This window comes from Diuraphis noxia, unplaced genomic scaffold (assembly GCF_037042655.1).
Source record: "Diuraphis noxia isolate RWA-SAM2 unplaced genomic scaffold, SU_Dnox_SAM2 contig0005, whole genome shotgun sequence".
In the NCBI taxonomy this organism is placed as follows: Eukaryota; Metazoa; Arthropoda; class Insecta; order Hemiptera; family Aphididae; genus Diuraphis; species Diuraphis noxia.
In genome coordinates, this window is record NW_028301715.1 from 18,264,178 (window position 1) to 18,288,292 (window position 24,115).

At 27.4% G+C, this 24,115-nt stretch overlaps 1 protein-coding gene and 1 pseudogene across 2 annotated transcripts in view; both read left to right on the forward strand.

Moving 5' to 3' along the window:
* LOC107162947 (somatostatin receptor type 5-like) overlaps positions 1–24,115 on the forward strand; it is a 220,315-nt gene that overhangs the window by 91,378 nt on the left and 104,822 nt on the right. The window lies entirely within an intron of this gene.
* LOC107172796 (uncharacterized) lies at positions 5,094–5,758 on the forward strand (annotated as a pseudogene).

Sequence of the window (24,115 nt, forward strand, 5' to 3'; positions counted from 1 at the left end):
AGTTATTATCTTTCATGTTCTTGTTATTGATTCACATAAACTTATATTATGTGTGGGCATTTTTTCTTTTTAAATTGAGAGTTAAGTAGTTTATTACAGAACCAACGCGGTGGTTTCTATTTCTCGTGATCATTATTAACGAAGCTGACATTTTGACATATTTTTTTCATGTATAAGAAGTGCAAATTGTAATAAAGAAAATCCACTTTCACTTATATTCGAAAAAAAGGGTTTGAGCACATTTAATGAGTATTGTAAAAACGAACTCGTGGACGAGAAAATACGCTATGTTTAAAAACCTATTGGTTTTTGTCTTGAGAATGTATTAAATAAAATATAATATAATAACTTTATTTTAAATGAATTATGTTTAAATTTTATACGAATGTAATTTTTGAAATTCTTAATATAATATTAGGTATAGTATTATTAAAAATCAATTGGTTGAGCAGTTGAATATTAAAAAATAACTTTTATATATTATAATTTTAAACTTACACATTGTTCAATTGTTCAAAATATTATAAAATAAAAATATCCAATATAATATTATAATCAGCAAAGATAGATCCATCCTTATGCCCAACATGCAATGAAGCTAGGAAATACTTCAACATCTCTGACAGTCTGTACGAAGCAATTGATCCATTTTCTAACTATAAAAACATAATTTTATACCAAAAAAAAATTAAATTATACAATAACATATATAATAATGTAAAAATGTAATACTTTTGTTAAAGCTAATAACCTATGTAGTTGATGCTTAACCAATAAAATAAAAATATTATAATCATATATCATTCAGTATCGTTCAACTTTTTTTTTCATTAAATTACAATAGTTTCAAATGAATTCTTATGTGAAAATTAAATAATAGTATATTCAAAATGTGTTTCTTATTTCTTTTTAACGGTGCACATAGCATATAATTATCTTTATAATACTCTTATAATAATACTTGATAAAATAGTAAATTTAAAGTTAACTGCCAAATTAATATGGGAAAAAATAACAAATATTTGTAAAATACAAACAACAATATTTTATTTTCGTAGGAAATTAGAGGTAAAGTTTAAAACAAACAATTATATGGTCGTAACGTTAGTATTAATTTAATCTCATAGTCCCCGGAGTAAAATATACTCTAACTTTATCATTATGCAACAACTCAAATTGAGCTTATCGTATTGTTAATATGGAAGAAGGGTCTCTTGGTGTTTCATTCATTTGAGCCATATAGACCCATTGTGGATCTGCCGACCGGAACGCTGTTCCCCTTGTCACAAACGTACTAATTGTCACGTGCTTAATCTATTTCTACCCAGCATCAATAGAATTTTAACTACCTATATAGATGGTGTAGTATTATAATAGTCTATTCTTTCCATTTCATAAAAACTATTCTTTTATTAAACAATAAAGGTTAATGATTAAATCGTCTCCGCATCGCTGGATATAGGTATATTTAACACCAGTGTGGTATTATAGGACTAACGTTTTTGAATAACGATCAAACAGCTCGGAATAGAAACTTAAACGCAGACTTGGGTTGTTATTTTATTTTGAATACTTTTTTCCAGAAGTAATACTTTTGTGGAAATACTTTTATTGTATTTTTTATTTAGTAGATATAAAAGCAGCGGTGTCCAAACTGTGCACCAAGAGTACATTGTAAGGGACTACGGTATATGGCTCATAATAAATAATTCAAAATGTATAGAATTTTTTTTTCCAAAAATTCGTCATTAATTTTTTTTTGTCTTTTTTGGTATTCATAGCAGGGCACCGAGGCTATATTTAGTTAATAAAAAGGGCTAAGCGGAAAAAAAATTTGGGGAACCGCTGGTGTATAAAGGCTTCAGTAATTAGCCTACAAATTCCAATTATAACATTTTTAAAACTTTATGTGGAATATTATTTTTACAAAGAATTGAATACATACACAAGTCTCCTTTAACGTTATAATATAATTATGGGTTTGTTCGTTCACACGGATATTAAAATTATATACCTACAATTAATTGCTAAATTAAAAAACACACTAGTTAGGTTCCCCTACTGTTTGTTAAAAACTGAACGTAACAATAAATTAATATATTGTATGTATTATATACATAATATAATATGAATATATGATTTTTTTAAAGGAAAGTTTAAACCAAAATTTATGTTTTTCTTCATACTATATTTTTACTAAATTTAATTATTTATGTATAATAATAATGATCTACAATATAATATTATGACACATAGGTTTTTATAATATTGTGAAATTTGTGCACGGTTTCATAAACGTCAAATTGATACGATATTTTTTTTTAATCATAAATAATTGCTGTAATATATCCAGGTATTTATAATGGTATTTTTTTTCTGCATAACAAACGTATAACAATATTATTTATATATCGGACGCTACAGCATAACGCAAATAAAGTTATATTGGATGAGAGAAGTATATACGTATTATATCATCTAATTATGTATAATTAATTAGTTCCATTTATGTTAACTGAAACAATAATATAAAACGAAAAACCTCTATAGTTGCAAACTGTTCCGGCACAAGCGATATAATTAATATCGAACAAAATGATTTAATGCGTGCAATTATTCAAGTAACCATCATGTCTTATACCACAGGTACAACAATTCTATGTTTGTCATTCCAAAGTCCCTCGAATCCCAATCAACCCATCATTCTCTGCAATAAAGAGCTTTACCCGTTTAGGGACTTTAGGGCCGTCCATCCTGATTAGGGTAGTAGTACTAAGTACTTAAGGACACACTTACTTTGTCGAGTATTAAAAGGTTGCACTTAACAACGCATCGAATGTTTCTAATAATCGTGTTCAGGTTCAGGTCCAACGAAGTAGTGTAATATTCACCTAAGTGGACAATGTTCGGAATAATTCTACCGGCAAAGTGTCTTCAAACATTACCATGCAAAAACAAAGGATTTCCATTGAATGTTCGGCCATGCGGTACATGATAATACATAATAAGTATTATTATATTTATAGAATATAGTGGTGCGGCGCGTGTGTAGCACCGACATCCGGCACGAGCTGATTAACCGACAACGGTGGCACGGCATGTGGGGTAATACTGTCACGTGTGTTCTAAACCCCCTTCGACCCCTGTCCATTTATACCCATCCAGGTTTTCCGGAATTCGATTAAAGTGCGTAGCCCGGAGAGGAAGAACGGGTAATGCGATGTCTGGCAGTGAATACGAAATATTGCAAAAACATTTATTAAACCAATATTATACGTTATACCTCTGCAATTAATTATTTCTCTTAATAGAAATAATTTATTAATACGAAAATAATAATACCAACGAAAATGCAATATTGTTTTTTTTCATATATTTACAATTTGCCAATTTTTTTAAAAACACGTGATTTTTTTTTCATGATTGTAAAAAATGATATGTAGACTGGGCCATTATCGCACCACATATTTTAATATGAATTATAATAATTTTAAATGATATTATTTAAAAATTTTACATACTTATAGCCATTTATAGGAATTAACCTATAGTGTCTATAAATAATACGATATTAAAATATAGGTATTATACCATGATAACATGTTTTATACAATAGAATACACACGTTACCTCAGCACTCCCACATAGGTATGATTTTCATTATTTTTTTTCACTAATATTTAGCATGTAATTTGTATGACCATTTTTTAAATGTATTCGCGATTGAAAGCGGAACAGGCGCTGCCTAGTGGAAGTCATCAGAACTATTGTAACGGGGAAGATGTATAGTGGTCCGCACACGCGAAGTACGAATTAATACGTTGTTATTTATTTATCGTAATTCATTTTAATATTTTATGAATATATTATAATTATATTATTATTTTGTATGATGGATGATCATACTTATTACCTTAATAGTAGTCCAAAAATACAAATTAATAAAACCCATAAGGCTTGTTCTGTTCCACAGTGTTCAAATAGGTAGGTAATTAATACAATTATTTACATTTATTTTGGTGTAATTCAAAAACGAATAACTGTAGATACATGAAAATTTAACTGAATCTTTACATGTTCATTTTCTACACACCATACAATTTTTAAAACATTTTCACTCGTTATGAGTTGTTTTATGGATATTTCAGTTTTCATTTTTTTTTTTTTTAGTTGTCAATTATTTTGTAGTTAAAAATGTATTAAATGTTGAACTTTTATGGCTAAAGATTGAACATTTTAAAACAAGGTTCTAAGTAATTAGGTTATAATAATATACTATAAATTACTTTATAGTTTATACACAATATTGCAAATATACTTAGTAAATATCATAGGTAGGCTGACTGACTGACCGTCTTCGCTCAGAATTGTTTTTCTTATACAATGATATTATATCATTGAATTAAAATTTAACACAATACATTACAGTGCCTCACCTGTAACCTACTGTACAGCAGAGCAACACCGACTTCTCCACCTTTTTGTAGTATTTATTTTCAAAACTATTTTATTAGGAGTTGTACAAAGGATAATATATCATTTCATTTATTTCCTAAAACGCCTGCGTTAAGGAAAAAATGGGAAGTATTATTAAAAATGGCAAAAAAACCTACAAACATGTCTGTTGTTTGTAGTAAACACTTCACTTTATCAGATTATAAGATGTCTAGTAAAGGTATACTAATAAATCATTATCATAAAGTAACCTAAGAAACTATAAAAAATTAAAAACATTAAAATACTATGCATTTTAATTTCCCAGTAAATTCTCCTTTGAAGCGAAAAAAATTAAAGCCTACTGCATTGCCATCACAGAATTTACCCAAACGTCATTTTGACAAAACAATTAAAAGCCCTGTGTTGCGTAAACAAATTGAGAGAGCTCAGAGAGCTTCACGCCGAAGTCTAAATTTTATGAAGTAAATTTAAACACTAATGAATTATATTACATACCCACCTATTAAAAGTATAAAATAACTTACAAGTTCTTATGTCTAGCCATAATAGTATTGTGCAGCCCATTGAAAATATTGACATCAGTAATGAAATTGGCCTTGGAGATAAGAAGTTTGAGTCTGAATCATTAATTAACAATGATGAAAACACTGCTGACAAAGAATTTGATTATTTGGTCTCCTAAGAAAGTAATTCAAAGAAATATGCCTAAATGCTTTGATAACTTTACTAATACTAGAGTGATTCTCGATTGTACAGAGAGTAGAGACTAGAGTAGAACGCCCAAAATGTTTGTCATGTAAAATAAGGACTTATTCTCATTATAAAGGATATAATACCATAAAATGTATGATAGGAATTGCACCAGATGGTTTGATAACTTTCATCAGTAAAATGTGTGGTGGAAGAGCTAGCGATAAGCACATTTTGAATGAAAGTTGTATTTTAGATATGTGTAGTGTGTACAGAAGGTGATGGAATAATGGTTGACAAAGGGTTTTTAATTGAAAAAGAATGTTCAGAACGTGGTTTAATTCTACACAGACCCCCTTTTCTTGGCAAAAATAAGCAACTTCAACTAGAAGATGGTATGTTCAACACAGAAATAGCCAGAGCTATAGTTCATGTAGAAAGAACAATACAGCGAATAAAATTTTTTAAGTTTTTTCAAAATAAAATTCCATGGGCTCTTACTCCAAAAGTTAGTAAGATAATGGTCGTTCTTGGAGGTGTAGTTAATATATCTCGTCCAATAATTTCTGAAGGTGGATTTAATACTTCTGAAATAGTTAATAATGAATAATTACATGCTTTAAATAAAAGCAAATATACAATGAATAATTTTAGAACAAAACCAAAGTTAAATATACATTTTACTTCTTTTAATATTTAAAACAATAACATATAATTATACAATTTTAAAAATGAACAGTTAATAACTTATTAATATTTAATATTAAGTTAACATTTTGACATAGGTTTTGTATTATATAAACTAAAATATAAATGTTAAGTGTTTTTGAAAATAAAGATACTTATTGTTTATTCAAGATGTTTTATTAAATTAGGAATAATGTCTGTTATTTCAATTACCGAATTAAACATTTTAATAAAATATATTTAGATGTAAAACTTAAATATAATTAATATTATAATTTATAATATTGGACACTGGACACTATAGATAGGTATGCTGTATAATATAATTTATATTATAAAAAAAACAGTAAGAAATAAAAGTGGAAAGTAAACTAGAAACACTGTCTAAACAGCATGGGCCTCGGCCGTTGGGCGACCATGTTCCCCGTTAGCCTTATCATTAGTATCGACTAGGGCGCTACCTATATTAGCTTTCAATCGCGAATACACATTTAGTTATCGCCTCACAAGAAAAAAACCGGGGTGGTGCTGAAGTATCATTTCCCCAGCCCGGGGACTCCCTACGACTCAACACCATAATCCTCAAACCTTAAAAAAATTTATTTTGAATAAAAAATCTAAGTTGATGTAATATTTTTACATCAACTTAGATCTTTTAATCGATTTATATTTTTCTTCTATTGTAGGCTGCAATTGGGCATGGGATTGTATAATTTAACTGTCGAATACATACGCTTGTATTGTCAATGCGATCTATAAGTCATATTTCTATTAAATGGCAGAAAACAACATATAGACACTATACGCGTACATCAATAAAATTGTAATGCTATATTTTATATAGTATATTATATAATATATTATTGAATATATATTTGATATTATATATTATGATTGAAGATATGTTTTTGAATATTTAACATATCTATTTGAAAATGGCTCTTAGTAACATACATAATATAATATAGAGTGTATAAACTATTTTGTGACTTATACAATCGACCGTTCCAATACACTATTCGTAATAAAGAAAAATGTATTAACATTATTTTCCATTAGGCCCTTTCACGAAAAAGTTCGGTATCTACTAAAAAAAAAAAAAAAACCAAGCCATTTCTTTTAGCAAACATCAAATGGCCAATACATGATTAAAAGCCTACTATCATGAAACCTTTTTTTCCTGAAAAACAATAAATACTGGAAAATAACTCAATACACTCTAGTTTTTCTATTAATGTGTATCCATTGTGTAGCTAAAATTTGTTGGTAGGTACACTGGTTGAATGTTTTGCACGTAGTTTGTATATTAATTATAATAAACTCAAAACTTTGTGTGGGGTGTGGCGTGCATAGCTTTTATAAAATACATAGATTTTCATTAATTATTATTATTTTTTTTAATTTTCTGTTTCGTGAAAACGTTGTGATATATAATATATAATATATATATATATATATATATAGAGTTCCAACATAACTAATTTAAATAATTGTATATTATAATTTTCAAAAATTTCCAACATGTTTTAAGTCAATTAATATAATATTTCATTAAAAATTATATTGTTTTAAAATCTACCACAGAAAATATAATTATTTTAGGAACTGAATAATAAAGCATGATATAACCATACGTTGTGTTAATTTAAAGTATACTAGGTATATATAATGATAATGTATCGTTCTTTAATAAACTACAAAATTCGAATGGATATAAAAATATTTGAATTATCATGTAATTATGTTAATCTGTACCTTATTATATTTAATACATTATAAGTATGATAATTCATAAATATGTAAATATTTTCATGAACTCGGTTTTAGTACCTAAAGTAGCGCAGAATCATTTTTCAACAAAAATATATGATTTCTATTCAACAAGATCAAAGTATATTTGTCGCTCTGTTCAAAATCGAATTTTTTTGTGTAAAAATGTATAATGAATGTGATATAATTAAGATGAGTGATCAATAGTCCTTGTACCTATATTAATATATTTAGTCCATAATATTTTATTTTAAATTTGGAAATAATAAATTACATCTTAATCCAACAACTTTTAATAGATGAACAAGAACATTTTAAAATTCCAACATATATATTATGAACATTTTAAATAAATTCATATTATTAATTTTTATTACTATTATGAAGTTAGAATTTTTTTCCAAATCTACAAAATATAAATAAAAAGAGTGCCATTGAGGCATTTAAGTAAAAAAATCTAATGAAAAAAATTTTATGCGATTTCTACCTTCAACAGAAATAATTTAACCATAAAGATAATATTTATATAATAAATGTTGAGATGTATTGTTTTGTGGAAATTAACATATAACAGAGTTTTCCTTTAGGGTCAGCAGTACTATAAAATAAATCAATTGTATATTCTACCACGTATAAATGTCCATTGAATAAAAAAAGGATGAGTCGTTAATACGACCGAATATTCTTTGTTCTACTTCATTTTTGTTGTTTCGTGTTTTAAGTATGAATGTATGGTTCTATTCAATTCCACATTTTGTTTGAGTCGTTAAATATGTGAAGCAAATAAGAAATACAGGCAATTAATTATAAATCAATTTAAATATTTTTTTTAGAGAATATTTTACGAACTAAATTTATATTTTGTATTTTTTTTTTTTTATTATTATTATTAAGAATAAGCCCTCGGTGATATCGGCCATTGGGAACAATGAAATTACATTATTTACATCTATAATTTACAGAATTTACATTTGAATAAGTGTACATTTTTTTTTTTTAAATTTTTTTTTGAAGTTCTGCCAATGAAATGAAGTTGAAGGTGACTGCGAGTGAAGAGTTGTTGTGGCCAAGTGATTCTGCCAGGTGTTCAGGAAGATTTGATTTATATTTTGTATTATATTTTATAATAATAATTATATATTTGAGAAACATAATATCAATTGATAAAAACTACCAGCACTTATATACGTCATAGTTGTTTTCAAATCTAATAGTGTATCAGTATATCCATTAAGTGAAAAAACATAAATCAGAAAACCTTAAAATTAAATTGTAAAAATCAGTGATGTTGTAGCTTGGTTTTGTTTTGTAAATGTTTTTCGAGTTTAATTTTTAGAAAAATAACGAAATAATAAATTACTATATACATATTATATTAATATAAACTAAAAAATACAATATCGAACGGCGTCCCACTTATACAATTTCGTTATACGCTCTTGCAAAGATATTAGTGAACGAAATGAGGTCGTCATACACGGAAAACAAACCAGTAAAAACGGGAATATCGTTTTGTAAAATATGCACAATGATATACGATGAACGTTTTACCCGATCAATAAAATATTTTAGGATCGATTAAAAACGATATTTTCGTACACCATTTTTACAAGAAATATACTTCATAAATAATAGTATTACCTTGGAGCTTAAAATCCTAAGACTCTTAAACGCTTAAATGTTGATAACATTAAAACATGATAGTTCTCGACGTGTAATGCTCCAAAACATGGACAAAAATTAAATGCAACTAAAAATATATATGAATATAATATGTATTATGTTTATTATTTTTATTTTTTGAATCGCATTTAAAATTGTAATAAGTTTAGTTTGAAAGGTGGATATTTTTAAATTTCATAAAATATTAATTTATGTCACAATAGATATGCATAGTAACTATAATAAAATAAATATGGGAATTATTATATTTTAGTTGTCATGAATTCGTAACAGGGCCCCTAGATCAAATGAAAAATCAATAGCTTTATTTGTATTCCCTGAGGCATTTAAAATCTGCATATTACTGTTAAATATTGCGTTTAATCATCAATAACACATTTAAAAAAAAACCCCCTCGTTTAATTCAGGAAATAAGACATTTCAAATTTAAAAAAACCTCTTATTAATAATTAATTACAAATAGGTACGGACTAAAAACTTGTAATGTTTCTTTGTAAGACGAGTTAATAATAATAGTCACTTGCAACAAATTACATAATAAGCCTCCCTCCAAAAAAAAAAAAAAAAACCACACACAAATGGAATGAATTACGAACCCTGAACCCTAATATTTATAGTGTTTGAATTAGTAAAGCTTGAAAATGTATATTATATCATTATATTATTGTTCTTATATACGTTCAGTCTTGCGATTTAATATTACTATTATAACAATAATAATATATTGCGTCAGTTGTATCATTATTCCACACTGTTACGAGATAGGATAATACGAGGAGTGAAATGAGTACGCAATACGAGATGAAGGACCCTGCTCCTGTTGCAGGTCTCGAGCATATCTTATTTCCGTACATACTGCGGGCGATTAAAGGAAGGGTGGGTACCCGCTGCACGCGTGAGGTGTAGTGACTACACGGTCCTTTTGCTGCATTTGCAGGAGTCGTCTCGCTAATGCTCGTTTTACATATAGTGATCTTAAAAAATATCCGTTTATACGAAAACAAAATGAAATTAGCACGGACGTGGTATAAGTCGTTAGCTACAGGAAGTAATACTTTCATAATATGTATTAGGTAATACAATATTTATTTATTTTCATTTAAAAATAGAAATGTATACATACATGTAAATTAATACAAATATTTATACTTATTATAATATGGCATTATACATAAATGATTGTCTCCATAAGTTAAGCTTATTGTGGAGACAAGGTTCTTAAAAATATAATTTTTTTAATATTTAAGAACTACAGAATAAATCTCGGAATAAATATAACAATTTGACTGGAATAGAAAATAGAAATCATCTATTTTAGTAATTTAATTTTTTCATTTACCATTTTCTTATATAATCTAAAGATTTTAAATAAACAAACGTCAATATGGACACAATGGCCGATGAAGCGGTCACCTCAGCATCTACCACCTCCATTTCCAAAAGCACCTCCAATGACCTAATAAACGAAGCTCAAAAACGTATACTCGCATCATGGCAAACCCACTGGGACGACACTCCAACCAGTAACAAACTAAGGAACATCAAAAAAACAATTACAAAATGGCCATACCCTGAAAATGCATCTAGGAGAGAACAAATAATTATCAACAGAGCTAGAATAGGCCACTCCAATATCACCCACTCCTACTTAATCACCAAGGAACCTAAACCAATGTGCGACTCATGCAACACCCACCTTACAATTGAACACATCGTTATGGATTGCCCCACATTTTCAACCGCACGTTTTATTCTCAACAATCCAAGGTCAATCGAAGAAGCTTTCAATCAACATAACTCCGACAACATTCTTAAATTTTTCAAACAAATAGATATAGACAAAAAACTGTAAATATTAGAATATTTTACATTGTATAATAATAATAATAAGATAATCTATAAAGACAATGTCAACTTTTATATTGTATAACTATCATTTTGTAATTATAGGCTAATAATCCTAGTAATTGAAGCCTTTATGTTAATAAAAAAAAAAAAAAAAAAACGTCAATATTTAATTCCTTTGCCATCTAAATTCCAGCATTCAAGGGGTTTCTTTTTCCAAATTCCGTTCTTCACATAGGAATTAAATACAAATTGGTTTGTTCGCTCTTGTACAATGGTTATATTTAAATTTAAAGTTTTGAATATCAAGGAAAACTGAAAACCCCTAAAAACATATTCGATAATATATGTCGTGATATAATTGAGTTAAATGTAATAATATATTATATTCTTTATATAATAATACAGTGCTCATCCTATAGGGTTTTTCAAAAGATATTTTAATAAGAGAATTTATAGTGGATAGTGGTGTCAAGTGAATTTAGATGTATATTGTAGGCATCACCCCAACTCCCAATACCATATGAATAAATTGACTGAGTCATAGCTATGAAAACCATTCTCATTGTGGTGGGTGATAGTATGTTGCTAAGAATTTTAAATTTATAGAACAATAGTCTGATCTTTCTAGTTGTATTAATAATATAATTTCAAAAATATATAGGTACACGACTTATAAGTGCAAAAGTGCTTATTGGTATAATCGTCACGCGTCTGAACCGGATTAGGTATGGGTGTGGGTGTAATCAGAGGGGAAATTAAAATTTCGTCTATCTCCACTCATCCCAACCCCTCATTGTTCCTATTTTAAGCGCTGGCCTGTTCAAAACGGTAACATAGCATTAAAGTCGCTAATGTTGATGTATTACAATAACAGTAGATTCCTATTAAAATATACCCTCGCTAAATTTTTGGATTATTCTCTTGTTCGCTCCAGCTGCCCATCTTTGTTGCCATTCATTGACGTGACATTGATTGAATTCACCTTCACTCTCTTTCACTGTTAAAAAAAAATAACGATAAATATTTTAATGGTCGTGGTGGAATTTATAATTTATTTATTATCGCTAAAAATATATAATACAGGTTTATAAGTACCACTTAACTCGCTTATGTTTTGGAGGAAACTAATATTCTCGACACCATATTATCATCATTATTAATATCAACATAATTTGGTAAAATCCAACGATGGGAATCTCCAAAATGGGGAAAAAATAATATCAAATTTATTTTAATAGTGTGTACCTACTGTATACTTTTATGCTTCGTCATCGTCGTCAAACACTATAATTCAAAACTCTTCGTGATAAAATAATGAGACATTTGTCCCACGACTCCCACGTGTATATCCATTTATTATGATACCTGCTATTTTATTATCCTCGTTTTGGTAACTAGAAAGATTATACATATAATATGTCCTTAATAATATATACACCCTCCTTACACCTTTAAAATCTAACTTAAAACAATTAGGTTTTTAAAATTCAAACTACTCATTCCTATTACTAGCTGTTATTACTGAATAATATATGAATAAAAATCATTTACTTTTGAAACGTTAGATTTTTTTTCATCTTGATTTGAAAATATAATTTTAGTATCAAAATAATTATATTGTTATCCATTATCGAATTAACTTCCTGCTAATTCTATTGATAAGAGGCTGTCTCTGTTTAAATGATATACATATATTGCCCAAAATTACCTCGGACATCGGTTAGGTTTAGTACTTGTTCCAATGACACATATAGATTATTGTATACTGGGTAGGTACTTATACTATATGTAAATACTAAATAAAATTACTATCTCATTTTTAGTACGTACGTAATTTCAAAAAGCGCAGTTCGATTTGATGTACTTCATTATTGGAAAGGTTATGACATTTTATTATATCCGACGCGTAAATGTAATAAAATAATATCATTAATGTTATTAAGTTAATTGCATTTTTACGCAGAAAATAAACTGTGTCCCAATCATAATAATAATATGAATTTTATATTATACGAGTTATTGTAGTGTGATTTAATATTATATTCGCGCGTATTTATTATTCGTGTGTTTGAACGGAATAGTATCGTATTATAATATTATTATTATGGCATTTTAACACGTTGCCATCGTCATCGTAATTCGTCCAAGAACCATTTATACTCGTTTAATATATTATTACAATATAATATGTAAATAACATGCATCGTATGACATGGCAGTGAGTTAATAGGTCATAGTTGAACTGCACACCGTTGAAATTTTATAACATCGCAATGTTGGCTTATAAATTACGAACAGTTCAAACTACTATGTATGATTTTATCTGCGTTGTGCGAAACACAGCTATGATTTTTTGTTTTTATGTCATCGGCGCCATTATTATAGATCATAAAAATGATATAATATTATAAACTACAATTTTTATATTTAGATGCTTACTGCACGAAATTAACTTAAACAAGATAAAGCGAAACTATTTTGACAACTTTTGTGTACCTAATAATTATTATCTCTCCGCAATTATTAATTAAAGTTTAAACGAATTTCTGCACTGGAGGATTATATGTATAATATGATTAAAATATGTGATTTTTTTTTTCAAACTAAAAAAGTGATTTATTGTAAGCTATTAAGTGTACCTGCCATTAAAATTGAAAGTTTTTTTTAAATAATTATTGATGTGGATTCTGCCATTTCATAATTTTATGGACTCATACAAATTTGTTATGGTTGTTAAATATTAAATGCGCTTTTATGTTATTATTATTCTTATTATTGTTATTATTGAAGTTAACCAATCATTAAACAAATTGAAAGCCTTTATTAATATGAATTAAAATGCAAATATTATTTAAATTCGTCGTCTAGTAATGTTAATTATACTTCATAAACGAAATAATCGTTGCATTCGTTATATGATTATATAAATTAATCATAACTCAATAATCATTATAACACGTGATTATACCATTTCCAAGTTTATCAAAATAATACGTTAACAACTTAAATCAAAATATATACGCACCCTCCATATTCATTATCTTACCAAAATGTGTTGTAAAATTCATTAAGAAACTAATAAGATGTATAATATACTGTTAGTGGTTTGAATATATTTTTGAACTGTAAATAAAGAAGAGACATAATACTTATTTCTACTTAAAAGTGCAACATTGTAAATAATAATAATAAAATAGAAAAACATCTTATTATACTCGTATAGTTAGGTATACCTACCCACATTTTTACAACAGACCATTTACAGGCCTTTCTGCACAGTTTTAGTTGTAGTAAGACCAATTTTATTATTTTCAAGCAAGTTGTGATATTTGATATTTATAAGTTTTTCCTTGGTGTGGTTAGGCGGGATTAATATTTTATCCTAAGTGACACCTAGGTATTTGTTGGACAGGTGAAGTGGAATTGGTTTTTTATTGAATTTTAATAAAGGACATATTATTTAATTAAGGAAAAAAGTCACCTGAGCGGATTCTTCGAAATTGATTTCAATTTTCTAATTTTTGGCCAGCAGGATTCTATTTTATTTAAGTGTAATTGTAGATTATGAGACGTAATATGAGAGTATTTATTTGATGTCAGTATTGCTGTGTCGTCAGCAAATTAAATGATAAAAGTTTGGTCTGTTGTAGCCTTGTAGGTATATCAGCAATAAATAATAAATATATTAGAAAGTATGACGACAGGTTATTACACAGGAAAACTTCAGCTTTAATATTCTGAACAGTCTATTAATTATTTTTTTTTATGAACTGAAAATGACTGATTACTAGATATGATTTTATTATTAAATAATACGAGGAAGGGAGAAAGTGTGTTTTAGTTTAAATAGAAGCCAATCATGCCAAACATTGTCTAAGGTGGTTGTTATTTATACATATATTCGAACAATATTTTAGAATTTAGAACATCCTGATAGCATGCATGGTACCCTTTTAACAATAATGTAGTGATGAAAAATATCATAAAATACTTAATTAGAACAGTTAATTTATCAATAATCATAATATTATAAAAAGAAACATTATTTTTAGTATATATTTAGGTACTATTTTATAACATATTGAATAGGTACTAATCATTTTTAAATTGTGATTTTCTTATCGCATTAATTGTTTCTACATTTAAAATTGATCACCATTATCATGGTGATCTCACCATATTCTATGCTTAGATGATTGTCTTATTTATCTATACCTTGTTCAGATTTTGAATTACCCATTTTATAAGTTTTTTATTATTTATAGTTATTGATTTTGTCTAGTTATAACAATGTTTAATTAGTTTTATATATTATCATATCAAAGAAAGCTGATAAATAATATTCACGATTGTGATGAAATAACAGGGTGGTGTACTGGTGTAGTCTAGTAAAACTGTTATTTCGATGAATTGAAAAACAAATGCAACATCGTTTCGGTAATAAGTTGTTGACCTAATTTCGATAATTTTGATTAATTTGGGTTGGCCAACAGACACAATGACACACGATTTTCCTGCTATACACTAACGCCGTTCCGTTGATAAATCGGATGCTGCCGAGTGCCGACCATTGTGTAGGCAAATTGAACGACCAATTAAAACCAACAGTTAGTCCGACTGGACTGTTATAATAATATATTACCATGCTTTTATGTATTGTTCAGAGACAATACAAACTTAATAAAATGTTATAGCAGACATTTATCGTAACGAAGAAAAGAAAACCAATGGCCTTTCCCCTGTTGTAAATATATTATATTATTATAATAATAAACGTATTTCGTTAGCTACGTGACTTTGATCTAGACGATACGATTTGATATTTAAATGTGCGTACGCGCGATTCCACTATAACCAGTCTCTGAAAATTTTAGATTCCGCATAATTTTATTGCATCGGAAATGTTTCGACCCTTTATGCGTTCACTATCTATAATACTGTCGATAGACAACTCACTACCCCACCATCACTGTTGTTATTATTATTTTTTTTTTATTTATATGCTCGTCCGTCAATCTTTTTATCTTTCACGTCATGTGAATGCGATGACGTCGGTACATATAACCAATCTAACTGCTTACGTCCGACTGGATCAGTTTTTTTTAATCTTTAAATCGTGATGGCATGCGCCTAGATTGATGATGATTGAATATTTTAAATAATTATTATAATCTAACCTATTTTCTATAACTAAATGCATACGATATTATGGTACTGCGCATACCTTATTATTTAAACGTAAATACAACATCGTTTAAATAAATATAAATTATAATTTTTATCGAACTCTCAATAATAATTTTATAAAATAGTTGCAATTTTTTTTTTTTTTTTTTAAGAATCGAACTTAATATGCGTATTATATTATAATATAAATGAATGGATATTTTTCATGTCAATAACGTTATGTTCACTTTTATTTTTGTTTTGGCGCGTATTGCCGGATTTGCGATATGTCCAGTCGGTCTGTAGCGGACGTGAAATTTTGGAACGAGGGTCGATGTGATAGGAGGCGGGGGAGGGGTTAATTGCATCTCAAGTTTTTCACGCCAGCTAACCAAAACTCGTCCGCAGCATCCAACAGATGTTTTACGACCGGGTTTTTGGAAAAATAGTCTGTTTGAAAACAAGGACATCCGTTATTAGTCTGTCGTCAACCAAATAATATTATGTTTTTGAAACTTCTCTTCTTTGCCATCCTTACTAAGTGATGCGATTGTGAACAAACTGTAATGGTAATATATCAAATAAGATTTTTCCTATTATTTTAATTTATAATTTTTATCGATATATATTATACATGATATAAACACAATATATTATGTATATTAGTTAAACTTTTATATTAGTTACCCATTGTATTTAAATTAAATTAAATTTGTTTTAAATAAAATATTTTTATTTTATTTTATAAAGAATTTTCAATTTTTACCGGTATGTTATATGTTAAAAGTTAATCGAATTCTGAACGAGCACTTGAAAATTTTAACATAAACAATTATTATTATTAAATATCGATAATGTTAAAATTTTCAAAGTGGCTTTCCCTGAATCGTTTAGAGTAAAATTATGTTTATATTTTTAATATTGTATTATATAGTATATGTATACAACGTTATATAAATAGATACCTATGCTATTAATTATTAGTATTAATTAAAGATTAGAAGATATAATAATAATACGTTACATTATAATCTATAATTATTACAATCATCTAATGTTCAAACTCAAAGGGCATTGTTTAAAAGACATAAATAATATATGCTTTACCAATATTGGAATACTCAATTTATTTTGTAATAATTCGTATGTAATATTTTAAAGAATTCATAGTATGTTTTAAACAGACTTACTTAGATGTCTAAAACATGATATCATATTTAATCAATCTATATAATATCCTGTAAACCCCTTTCATTCTACAATAAAACTACATAGGAAAATTATTTTGAAAACCTATGCAAATAAACTATGTTTCAGAGTACAAATATTCGATTATTTTTTATGTAAAAAATAATAATAATAACTATATGAATCCAAAGTACTTTAGGGAAAACCAAAAATCCCACGAGATTCATTTTCTAGAAACACAAGTACCTATGAAAAAAATGGTTTATTCATGAAAATATTATAGCCAGAAATCAGTTTAAAAAAAAATGTCACTCACACAATGTTTGAATCAGGTCTAACAAATTCTAGTTTAAAAATAAAATCTATAATTTTGTTATAAAATAAATGTATAAATACATTTTTTTTTTTTATTGATCTATAGACAACGGCCATTAGTCGTAAACGTTGATTACATTTTTTTTCAAGTATCATAAATATATTGTTTAAATTAAATTGTACAATTCATATTTTCTTAAAAAAGTCAAAATTTGGAGTGTAGAGTCTGCATTTGGACCGAGGGCTGCGTCTAGAGTGGTTGGAATGTTCAGTTGAATGAGTGCATCTGTGTATTATTGACGGCATTCTGTGAGGATAAATACATTTGTGCAGTTTGTATATTATATTATAAACGTGCATAAAACATACCTAATTGCAAATATGCAACCAAAGTATGAATATAGTTAAATTGTGTGAATCATCTATTTCTATGTTATATTCTTTAAATATTATAGGTCGATTGACGCTTTATGGGTTTCTATCGTGCTTGTACTTTTAGTACTTGCTCGATGCATACCACGTCATGATATCCTAAAAATTTTCATTTTTTAAATTTCATTATACATTTTTTGTTTCCAAATCAAAGCAAAATATAAACATATAAAAATTATAAAATGAACAATTAATATTTTTTTATTATATATTGTAAATAAAACGTGTTATGCCTCCAATATTCAATATTTTTCCATTCCAATTATTATATGTACATTTTCCTCTAGTAATGCTAATTCGATTTTTTTTTTTTATGTGTTTTTATATTTTTTTAAGTTTATTTGAAGTTGTAAAATTGTGCACAACTATTGTATAATATAATAGTTATTAAATTAAAATGTCTTAACTGGTAAATGTTGTTTTTTAATTAAATGTATTTTATTCAATAGCTTCAAGTGATAGTTTCTATTAATGCCGTGAAATGCGATTTAAACAATTTATTTATAAATTAATATGACTGAAAAAGAGTTTAATATCATAGTTTCGAAAAGTTATACTACATATATAAAACGGTTAATGACATTCCATTATAAAATGTAGATAATGGATTTTATAAGAATTTTAATTATTTATTAAGAATTCGATTTTTTTAAAATTATATTCATTTAACACCTAACCTAAATCAAAGCTATTCCATTGTTATTGTATTTAATATTTATTTCAGACTTAAGTTTCTAAACAAATTTTTAGAAATATTTTTAGAAATTAGAATACATGATAACTTATAATATTTTATTACGGCTTAAGTTAAAAACCATTACCCAGTCAATGTTAAATATTGTATGTACCTATAATCAATTCAGTTGATATTATTATGAATGGCAAGGTTTAATGATTGATGATGGCTTGAAATTGAAATATCGTACTTATTTATGCGTACTAAATCCATCAAAAATTTAAATATTATATTATTTAGTAACATCCAGTAAGTATGTTTTATGCTTTTATCAAATAATATCAATAACATATCATTCAATATATTTATTAAAACAATAATAAAATGATAATTCCATTATTGTTGTCCATGAATTATCATGGACACGATATTATTAAAATACTAAAAACATTAATTTCCTACTCAAGCAAAATAAATATTTATGCTCAGTGTTTTAAACATACTCGTATTATATTTGTGTTGTATAATTTTATTCTTAATGCTATTAAAAAATTAAAAAATTAAATATTTGTATTATTCTAAAATGTCCTCTCGGGTTTTGTGGTATTAAATTAAATGCCAATTTAAAAATTGTTAATGTAAAAAGTTAAATATAACCAAATAATGTATTTAACGCCAAAAGTTTTGTTCAGTAGGTATAATACTTCGTAAAAAGTACTAGTAAAAGTATTAACGTTGGGTTATAAACTATGAACATAGATATGATATTTTATTATATTTTAATATTATTTGATTTCTAAAACAAGTATTTATTCATCAAATCTCTCTTATATATTATATATATATATTATATCTCTCTCTTATATTATAATTCTAATTCCTAAAAAATACTTTATGCCATCCCATCTATAGGATGATATATTACGTTTTATACCTTACAACAGTTACAACAAATAATCATGCACTTCCGTCCTCCATACATAATATTAAAGACAATTTATTTCAGAGTAACTTTTAATTGTATTGAAGTTTGTCATTAATTTGATCTAAAAATATATACCGATAAACTTTCAATTCTGTATAATAATATTAGTTATGGTTGATAAATAATTTTCTGTATGATAAGAAAAGAAACTATCTAAAAATTATCATTCATTTAACTTAATATATTTATTAATTCGTATAATATACAATATAATAAATGATATAATCACTAACGTATATTATATTATATAATAGAATATAGTTTTATTTTTAAGTCAAGGAAAGTAACAGTTCCGTTATTATTTTTTTTTTTTTTTAACTTTGAGCGGAAAAATACAAAAAGTATATATTATATTTTTTTATTGTTCTGTGTTATTATTATCCTAGACACCATGTTTACGAAATTCTGAGTGAATTTCTGATATTCGTTCATTGTGATAAGACAAACATAAAAACAAATATTATAAAAATATTATTCGTGACGACTTTTAGACCAAATCTAAATAACCCATAAAATATACTGTTTGACAGAAATATACCGAAAAATTCTGAATAAACATATAACGGCATCATAGAATGCATCGCTTTTGAATGAAAATGTGTAACAAGTAAAAAATAAAACTCGACAATCAGTAACTGCAAACTGGTTTTTAAAATTATAGTAATTTGTCTTACAACATCAGATCAAAAGTTCGTGCATAATGGTTTACACGTGACTGTATAAAAGGCAATTAGTTAGCTTTCGGCCTTGCTAAGCGGAAACAGCTCTTCGTTCATTTGTGATCGAAGTTGCAGGTGGTAGAATGTCTAAATCATGGTTGGAAACTTGAAATGTCTTAAACACTTAGGGATTGAATCAATTTTGGGCGAGAGGTGTTTGTTGCAATATTAATGAACGTTGATGAAACGTGTTAAATCTACGTATTGGTACGTATTATGTTAATGAGGATAGAACTTCTAAGAAATGCGCACTATATAAAAGTTGAAAGTTCCAAAAACGTGTTTTAATTACTCCGTTTAAACCACGCGTGTTAACTATATTTGTTAGTATAAACAATTTTTTATTTTCGTTATTTATCAAAAATTATCGAACTTAGATTAAAATAATAGGCTGCACTGTGGTGTTTTTGAATATAATGTTATTACGCTTTAATTTTCATCATTAGTTCAACTTAAAAACATGTTTTGAATAACTTTCGAAGCTCTTGTACTTATAACGTTATAACCTATTTATAATTGTATAAACACACAAGTTAGAGATTTATCATGATTTACGTTATCAGTTTAGATCACGTGTAATTTTACGATTGCGTTTATTCAAATGTCACATATAAGTACCTACCTGAGTTATGACATAAAAAGTTTATAAAAAATTCATATATTATGTGTTGAAGGTAAAATGATCAAAATTTTCTTCATACAAAACGAAAAAATTGTTTAAACACAAAATGAATGAGGCAAACATGAGATTTGATTAATAAAACAATTGTTTAATTATTAATAAGTTATAAATTGTAATCCTTTTTTGTTTATTTAAATTTGTTCATTTGTATAATTTGAACCTATCAAAGCTATTGAAAATGTATTTATTCAAAGTACCTAAACATATAATAATATTTTTCTTTTACTCAACTACATTATTTGACTTCATTGTTATTAAAGTTTTATAGCAGCAAATTATTCGTTTACCACAGGACATCCGGAATTTAATGAGCTTTGTGGTTTCTTAAGAAGTTCTTTAAAGTCTGATTTTTGTCTCAAGACCTGTGTAATATATTATAATACATACACTTATACTACATAACACTTTTGATAATAGAAAACGTGGTTAATAATAGTTCACGTGGATTATATAAAATAACATAAATTTAACGAGGAAATAAATAAATATTTTATTCTAACATTTACATCTCTATACATAAATAAACGTCAAACTTTAATTCATTCATAATGTTCATCAAAATAATGAAGACTTATCATAATTACGTTTATTCTGAATTGTTTGAACTGTAGCAATTTATTTTTTTTCTTCATTTTTTATTTTTTTTTTCATTTATTTATTACAAAACTAATTATTAAACCAGAACACTTTATTTTTATTGCACAAATTAATTCGTGTTAAAATTGTATTTTAAAATATGATAATTTTTTACGAAAATCATCATAACAATAAGTTATATTCGTTATTGATTTCTGATTGCTTAAAAATTAAGAAATCAAACAGTATGATGAAAATAATGTATAGGTACATAAGTATAGATACAGAAATATAAAAAAATATTTAAGATTTGATATACAACTGTCAAAGAAAAAAAGAAAATAGTTATGCAGCTTTTGACAAAATTTCAGTCGACCGCATTAAATAACAACGGTCAGTATTCGAATGAACCGAAGAATGCAGCCGGACTCATTCAGGTCGTTCATCGAGATATGCAATTTTTTTCCTGCACTTTGAAACCAATCCAACCCTGTAAATAACGCGAGCATAATAATATCGTTGCAGTATAAAATGAATGTGAAGACAAAAAAAAAAAAAAAAATAACCGAGAGAGGACGAAAGAGAGATGACGACCGACTATTGGGTGAGGAAGTGCAACAGCGGTGTTGCGAGTCTTCGAGGTGGAGTTAGGGGGGGGGGGGGGAGAAAAAAGTGGCTTTTGTGGCGTAAAGCAATTTCGAAAATGGATATACCGGACTGGCAGCACGGCGCCGCTCGTTAACCGCAAATTTTACATACGCATATCCACACGGTTCTGCCGAGTCATCAATTTCTTCGTGGCTATTTATTACGATATAGTTTTTAACCGCCGCCGCCCCGAAGTTGCCGCGCTGCAGTTTTCGCCGTCTCTCTTGCGCCAAATATTATATTATGATGGCGACGATGTCAAAATAAAGAGGATATTCCTTTGAGTAATACGCGTCACAAAACTTTTTAATACGAAAAAACATAATGTGTACAACTTATAGGTTATGGCTTTCACGATTTGCCTGATTTAAAAATATTACTCTAATAATAATATTATTATTATAGTATAAAAATACGAAAATACGAATTTTATTGCTGATAAAATTATATATTACATTTTTTTTTTAAATTATGTTTACCAAAGCCTAGGATTTATATGTCAATATTTTAATGCGAACAATTGTTATTGTTGATATTATTTTACCGTTAAAAAATAAAAAATAAATATTTGGAGGTTGTTTTTCAAAACTGACATTTTGTCATAAACTTTATTCAGTCTTACTCTTTCATTTCAAATAAGGAGTTATATTGTTATGATCAAAATTCAATTCAATTTTAGTCTGTGTACATTTATATGTTAAACTAGTACAATACACACGTGTTATAAAATAATTTATGCAAAGTAAAATAATGCCAACATTGTACTCAGGGCGGTATAGGAGTGTAAATATGAAAGCAAAACAGTTTGTTCGTCTATATAATACTAGAAATAATATATATATATTTTTTAAATAGGCCCCAGACTCAAAGACCACAATAAATTATCATATAATATACGTGTATATTGTATAATATTATATTATTGTCTCTCGTTGGGCCCAGCGTCACGTTGCGTAAATCATATCGCTGCAGGAGGAGCTAGACATAGGTTAGCGTATTCGAATGTGAATAAAACGGGGAAACGGTATAATATAACTTGGGCGAGTGCTCGTGAATTAATTAGAACGACAAATCGTGAAAGTTCGAGCAGACTGAATAACACGCTTCGGATACAGTATCAGTTGTAACAAAGCGTTTGATAATCGGAAATATGGTTTCGTTAATTTTTATTTTCCGGTTGATTTTTTACAGGCACACACATACCGTCCCTGACCTTGTCAACCGACGAACGGTAAGAGTTAGCGACCATTAAACACGTAGCCTTGTGCCTTATCTGTAGACCCATTTACCAAAATTACACCCATCTGGAGGAGAGGGGGACTCAGAGGAAACAAACTGTGTACATAGCTTTTTCCTGTTTTATATTTTTTCTCCAGCGCGCAATAAATGTGTATATATATATATATATATATGTACACGTGTCTACAGAGGTGAGGATGTGGGGTAGAACAGCGAGCTCATCGTAGGGGTCCTTAAAATAGATAAAGGACAATTTACTACTACTAGTTGTAGCAATGCCATAAATCAGATGATCTTTTATACGAGTTAAAATAGGATAAGAAAAAGGTAAAATAAAAAATAAAAATAAGAAT